The following is a 6,744-nucleotide window of genomic DNA, read 5'->3' as shown; positions in this document are numbered from 1 at the left end:
AGAGAGAGGATATCTACTGGGCCAAGGCACTTGAATTTAGTTTTTTCATAATTCAGGGCACAATGTCTTTTTCTATAGAGCTTACATCCTGGGGCTATCTAAATTATAAATAATAGGCAAGAGCAATGTATTATTTTATTCAAGAAAAAAATATATATTGCCTTCTCTACTCCACCCTCCCATTATTATCTACGTCCTAAAAATGAAAATTTGCCTTTCATGAAATTTTAACCATAGCACTGTGCAAAGATACATTATTTTATCTTTTTATTTTTCCACAAGAAACAAATCATTAAATCATTAATCTATTCTGCAACTATCTGAGAAGAATAGGAAATCTATCAGCAATTAAGTCAGTTCTTGTCTTTCAAGCAAATAAGATAGAAATAAGCTTAAAGGGAAATAAATCTTAAATTTAGAAAAACAACATTGTATGAACAAGCTTATTACATAAACAACCATTGCAGTCTTTTTTAATGGTTTGACTTCACATCTGTCCACATTTAGAGGCACAAGGGTGAAGTCATCAAGAGCCTGAATTTGTCCAGTCTTCCTAACTGGGCTTATTAACTGCATTGACCTCTTGTAAGTTAGGTTAGTGGCACTGTGGCTCAAGTGGTAGACCGCTCACCTTGAGCTGATAGAGCTCAGGGACAGGGCCTAGGCCCAGATTTCAAGCCCCACAACCAACAACAAAAAGTTACTTTCGTTTGCTCAAGTGTAAAATGGATGATGATGATGATGATTATACTCTTCTCTTGAAAAAAAAAGTGAGTTAGTTGATGTAAAACATAATGGAACAATACACTTTTCTCCTTAGCTTTTGGCATAATCTTTCATCCCAGGCAGCTACAGTTTGTTCATCTGTTTTATCAAGTTTCTTAGCAATGCCCTCCACTTTTCCAATCTGATGGATTAACAAGTGCCTTGCATTTGATCTTCAGGTAGTTCCCAGAGAGATTAGGAAAAACAAATGCACCAGAAGCCCAGATAGAGAATGTGGACTGATTCCTGAGCCAAAAGGGGAAGTTAGAACAGCCATCTTACCATTTCTAGCATGGCTTTTATTTTGGAAGACTGTCTAGTATTTGTTCAGTTGCTATAAACCTTGGGCTATTTTCTAGAACTTTATCAAATTTAGTTCTGACCATGTCAGCTTGGTTTTTGATGTTTCCATGCCAGGGATGGAAGGTTGGAACTTCTTACTCCATCTCTGCATTGGTGTCACCAGCTTGGATAAGATACTTTGACCATGAATCCACTCCCTCCAAAAAGCGTCCATTTGTTCTGAGGATAGAAAAATGTGATAATAAATGTGTCTAGTTAACTGAAAATACTCCATAAAAATATGAATAGTAATTATTATTCTGAAATGCAAAGGGAATTGGAGTGGTAAATGTTTTAGCTCCAGGAAAACTTTAATACCAGTGGGATTGCAGTGGAATTTATGTCGCGTTTTGGGACAGCAAACGGTAGCTTCATTTATTCTTCAATGGCAGCTCCTTGCCCTCAAGTATCTGGAATACCTATTTGATCCTTCACCAAAGTCTGGAGCCACAATTATATTTCATAAATCCAGGATTTTTAAAGCTAGGTCTAGGCAAGAGGAATGGTAAAATAGACATAAAATTTATGTAAGAAGAAACGGTTCATATGGTATAGTATGGTTCTCCCCAGAGTTCTCTAAAAAGTAAATAGCAAAGAAAATATAGGCATAAAGGCACAGGAAAAAGAAGTCTGCATATGATGTTCTGCCAGCCACCATTTCCACACATGGAAATGCCATGGAAAATACCTAAAAAGGGAAGCCACTAATACAGACGCTTCTTGGAATGTCCACGGAATCACCTTATTATTCTTAACTTCCCAGAAGTGAAGAGCTCAAATGAACCAGCTGGGATCAGAGCAGGTACCTCTTAAAGTTGAAATTCAGAATTTGGTAAAATGAAATCTATGTACTTCTCCACATGTTATATAGATGTTTCTCATTACCCGAGAATTCTCTCATTTATTTCTTCATGAGCTTAATGATCCACCCACTGAATACCAAAGTGGTGTTGGATAAAGAATCATTGTCAAGATGTATGATTAACTTGGCTAAATGCTAGCCCAGTTTCGCAATGAAAACCTTACATTGCTGCCATCGAAAACTTTGCAAAGTAGGTATTTATGGGGCTCTTTGCTTATGCAGAAAAGTTCACTTTATTATTTGTCAGGTATTGCTTTTTAACATGTGTTTCATATCAAATACAAGAAAGGTCAAATGAAAATCTAAAATAAATACTGGCAGGATATTCTGTGAGAGAGTCTTCCAGCACATCTGGGAACCTCTGTGAAAAATTAACTCAACATGCTGGACTCTTGGGATGGCCAAATTATTAACCGGTTTTGCAGGAGTTTTCTTTGTGCAAGCCAGGGCATACAAGAGACATTTTAGACCTGGGGACCAGCAAATACTGTACAGTTAGCCTAGTATATGAGAAAAACAGCAGATACTTTAACGGGATATCTAGTTCCATTCACAATAGAAAAAAGAAAAGAAAAGAAAGAAAAGAAACCATGCATTTGTGGACATTACCTTTGGAAGGCTACACTCTATGCCTATATCTGAATGGAAAATTGAAGATAAGATTTTTTTTTCCTATAAGAAAATTCAGCATTGCTAGGTATAGAATAGAACAAATGACAATCACATGGGCCTGAGTCAGACGGAGCTTATATTTCGGGAAGCAGTTAGAACATTTCTCTTACAGAACTTCACATAAAATCCAGATCTAGATTCCCGTGTTCTCCATTCCTGTTGTGCATTTTAGCAGGTAAATCCAGAGAGAAAAGCACTAAGAAATGTAATGTCATTTACAATGAGATTTAATAAATTTTATTTCCCCCACAAAGCCGAGCAGTAAGTGTGTGTTCACTGTTTAACCAGTGCTTGGAAATCATTTTAATACTAACAGTACCATGATGGGGAAATCACCATACTTAGCTCCTTGCCTACATACCTCTCAATGCATGTTACTTCCATGTGACAGCAGCTGGTTTAAGCCAGTTAGAGAGGCTCTTGGGGAGTGTTAAAAAAAAATAATTCTAATACCCCAAACCCTTTCTTTCCTTTGGATGAAACTTTGGCCTTGTTTTGTTGTTGCTGCTGCTGCTGCTTTAAGCTCCTCATTGTAATGTGAGGCTGTGGTTGAAATCATTGTAAAGCAATGTCCTATTATGGGGAACAGGGGGGAGAAAATCTAGTTGAAGTTTTTGGACAAATCCAAAGGTTGTATTGAGTTGCACTTGAATTTATGCAAATATTTCTAAAGATTGCTTTGTCCCAGCCACATACCATGTTGTGACTGTAGATAATAATCAGAAAGATGAAAATGGACAATCAACAGACTGCGCTCCAGCAGCTTCCCACATCTTTATATACAGAAGTTAAAAAATAGCAGTGAATTATAATGTCAAGAGGTAAACTGCCAGGTCATAGCCTTACTTGAGGCTGGGAGTAGCTTCCTGTCATTTCCCATCCTTTATGGAAGCATTAATTACTCAGAGATAACCTGACTCTATATAATTTTATTGCCAGGAATTCAAAAGGTTAATACTAGATAAATGCCGACACGTGTTGAGCCACAATGTTTTAGCATAATTATCTCCTTTAATTCTAGTAGCTCAGTTAAGTGGGATTTATGATTCTCATTTTAGTAGTTTAGGGATTAATAATTTATCCATTCAACAAATACTCATTGAATGCCTACTGTGTGCCAAGCACCCTTTTAGGAATCATGAAATTTGCAGGAGACCACAAATACACTAAATAAGAATGTTTTATTTTAGGAGATGTTAAGTGCCACAGAGAAAAGTCCAAGAGGAAGGAGAACGGGAATTTCCATTCAGCAGGCTATCAGGAGAGGAGTTGCTCTGAAGGTGACTTTTTTTTTTTTTGTCCATCATGGGGCTTGAGCTCTGGGCCTGGGCGCTGTCCCTCAGCTCTTCAGCTCAAGACTAGCACTCTACCACTTGAACCACAGTGCCACTTCCAGTTTTCTAGTGGTTTATTGGAGGTAAGAGTCTTATAGACTTTCCTGCCAGGGCTAGTTTTGAACTGTGATCCTCAGATCTCAGTCTCCCGAGTAGCTAGGATTACAGGCATGAGCCACTGGTGTAGGCTTCAATAGCAAAATTTTTCTATGAGAAGTTTCCATCTCCTTTAGCCTCTGTCTGCGTCATCATACTCCTGTTGACATGTTTAATGGTATGGCCATGGATAATTAATGATAACTGCATAACTGCTGTCAATTACTGAAAACTAGAATGAACCTTAACCTGGCCTTAATGCTCTTTGTCAATTTTTCCAATAATTAGGAGACTCATGCCAAAAGAGATTAAGTACTTTTCCCTAGGCAACGTGTGTGTGTGTGTGTGTGTGTGTGTGTGTGTGTGTGTGTGTGTGTGTGTGTGTCTGTGTGTCTGTGTGTGTGCATGCATTTGGAGCTGCTGTATTTATTTGATCAACTCTGCTCTTTATCAAATATAAGGAGGCATCTCTTACCCACACTAGCTGGATTTTAAACAATATAACTAGTACATATGTAACTGTCTATACGTCACTTTCCTTTTTTCAGAGACCACCTATTAAATAAGAGGACTTCCCTACATCATCTCACAGATATTTTCTAAACATACATTCTGTGATTCTGTGAAAGTATTAACTTTGGAGTTACTTTAACAGAATTTGAGTCCTGCCAAATCAATGATGTAGTCAATAAACATGTATTGATTGCCTTCTCTCTAAATAAGAGCAATCTACAACCAGCATGCCCCAAGTAATTTTTATTGAAGACGTTAATTATGAGCTTTGGATTCAAATACATAAAAGTTTGTCACTGTCATGACCTGTGTCAACTCTCAGGTGGAACTTCAACTGGCTGCAGGTCCAGGCAGGAAATTTAAGTAAGTGAAGTGAAATGTGTGGACATGGCTCTGTGCCAAGCGACTTTTTTAGAAATGTTGAAAGGCAAGCCAAATTCTCTATTTTCACAGGCATTTTAACTTCCAAATGCAGGTATGCAATGCTTGATTCTGGTAATTATATATATATATATATATATATATATATATATATATATACATATACATATACATATATGAAAATAGATTCACTTAAAAAACATCTAAAGCAACCATATATCACCTCACTCTGAAACCTGGCCATTCTGCCTTCACAGTACCACTTTAATCCTCAGCATCAGAGAATCAACTCCATGAGAGAGGGGGCTGCCCCTTTGTACACACCCATGCTTGTGACCCCTAGCACTGTGCTCACTTCTGTCCACAGAAATCTACTGAGTAAATAACTGAATGAATGTCAAAATTAACCAGAAGTCTGAGTTTTAAATGACTAATATCAGTTCTTAGCTGATTCTTTTTTTTTCTTTTTTAATGGGGCTAGGCAGCTTGACCTCAGGGCCTGGTGCTTTTTATTAATCTTTTTCACTCAAGGCTGGCACTCTACCACTTGAGCTATCCCTCCACATTTTGTTTTGTTTGTTTGTGTGTGTGTGTGTGTGTTTTTGTTTGTTTGTTTGTTTTTGTCGGTCATGGGGCTTGAACTCGGCTTGGGCGCTGTCCCTGCGCTCTTCAGCTCAAGGCGAGCGCTCAATCGCTTGAGCCACAGCACCACTTCCGGTTTTCTAGTGGTTTATTGGAAATAAGAGTCTCATGGGCTTTTCTGCCCGGGCTGGCTTTGAACCATGATTCTCAGATCTCAGCCTCCTTAGTAGCTAGGATTATAGATGTGAGCCACCGGTGACCGGCTGTTTTTGTGTTTTTTTATTATTATTATTAAAGATAAGAGTCTCTTGGGTTTATCTGCCCTGAGTTGGCTTCAAATTTTGATCTATAGATCTTAGCCTCCTGAGTATATAGGATTATAATGAGCCATCAGTACCTGGCTTCAGCTGATATTTTCAAAAGAAAACAGCCAAAATTTGGACCTCAGTCCTCAACCAGCCAAAAAAATAAGTTATGTCACCCACTGGTCCTCAGTTTCCTAAAGCATAAAGTAAGAGGGGAAGTGATAAAAAGGTCTCTTCTGGCCCTCTAAATCTCTGACCCTATAAGTGCTACATATATTGTCCAATATAAAAATACTTGAATTCAGCTGAGGAGTTCAACATTAGAGCACTTGCCTAGCATGTGTAAGGTCCTGAGTTCAATCCTCAGAACTACAATTTTTTGTTTTATCTCGTAGACTTTTGACCTGGACATCTTGACCTCATGTAGACCAGAGTTGAAAAAAAAATGCTTTCTGGGCCAAGCAGGAAAAAGAAATAAGAGAAGTGGTTGAGTGGTAAATTGTTTTAAACAATTCATGATCACAAGGGCCAAACTGAAAAATACCGAAACCAACAAGAATGCAAATGAAATAAAACCACAAAAGAAGGAACATTTGGCTAGTTGCTTGGCGTCACCATCTCTCCAGGAGTCCAATATCGTCCGTATATTTCATAGTATATGGATGTAATTAATGTTAAGCAACTGAATGAGGATAAATCATTAGCTCACAGAGACTACACAGACAAAGACTCAGGATGAGTGACCTTCCTTTAATCCTTGACCCAACTCCCGCTGTTTCTGTCCAAACTGCCCTGTTTATGAGGGTAGAGGTCAATGATGACAGATGCACATCTAGGAGTATATTTGCTCTGGTGAGACACTGGGGCACATGTGCATCCTGTCTTACAGGAA

The sequence above is a fragment of the Dipodomys ordii genome, unplaced genomic scaffold (assembly GCF_000151885.1).
Source record: "Dipodomys ordii isolate 6190 unplaced genomic scaffold, Dord_2.0 Scaffold97, whole genome shotgun sequence".
Classification (NCBI taxonomy): domain Eukaryota; kingdom Metazoa; phylum Chordata; class Mammalia; order Rodentia; family Heteromyidae; genus Dipodomys; species Dipodomys ordii.
This window is presented reverse-complemented; position numbering follows the sequence as displayed.